Source organism: Gobio gobio (genome assembly GCF_949357685.1).
Source record: "Gobio gobio genome assembly, chromosome: 4".
Lineage (NCBI taxonomy): Eukaryota > Metazoa > Chordata > Actinopteri > Cypriniformes > Gobionidae > Gobio > Gobio gobio.
Window position 1 is genome coordinate 627,434 of NC_137100.1, and position 451 is coordinate 627,884.

At 52.1% G+C, this 451-nt stretch overlaps 1 protein-coding gene across 1 annotated transcript in view; it reads right to left on the bottom strand.

Moving 5' to 3' along the window:
• Nucleotides 1–131, bottom strand: part of trabd2a (TraB domain containing 2A) — a 91,236-nt gene extending 91,105 nt beyond the window's left edge. Inside the window, exon 1 of the mRNA XM_079814698.1 lies at nucleotides 1–131. This exon is cut by the window's left edge and continues 432 nt beyond it. The gene's annotated coding sequence lies outside the window, so the exon portion shown is untranslated.
• Nucleotides 132–451: the final 320 nt, after the last annotated feature.

A 451-nucleotide genomic window follows, 5' to 3' on the forward strand; every position in this document is an offset into this window, starting at 1 on the left:
GGAACTCTCTCAAGTTTGTAGATCCGCTTTGATTTTCTCCTCAAACTCGCCAAATGACGCGCGTCAGTAAAACACTCGCTTCCCCCGCGGCTTCTGTCGCTCTGCAGCTCAACAAGTCTCTCTCTGTGTGTGTGTGTGTGTGTGTGTGTGTGTGTGTGTGTGTGTGTGTGTGTGTGTGGCTTCACCTTCCCCCAGCCCCTCACTCTCCCCCACACAGGGTAAATAATGTGATTTGAGCATCTCGGACCCCCGCGGAACTCCAGCAGGAGCGCGCGCGACACACAGCGAGTCCAAACGCGCGCGCACGCGCCTCGCGAGTCACACAGTGTGATCACCAAATGTGACCCTGGACCACAAAACCATTTTATTGAAGTTGAGCGTTATAGATCATCTTCAGCTGAATTAATAATCTCTCCACTGATGTGTGGTTTGTCAAATCTGGAATCTGAGG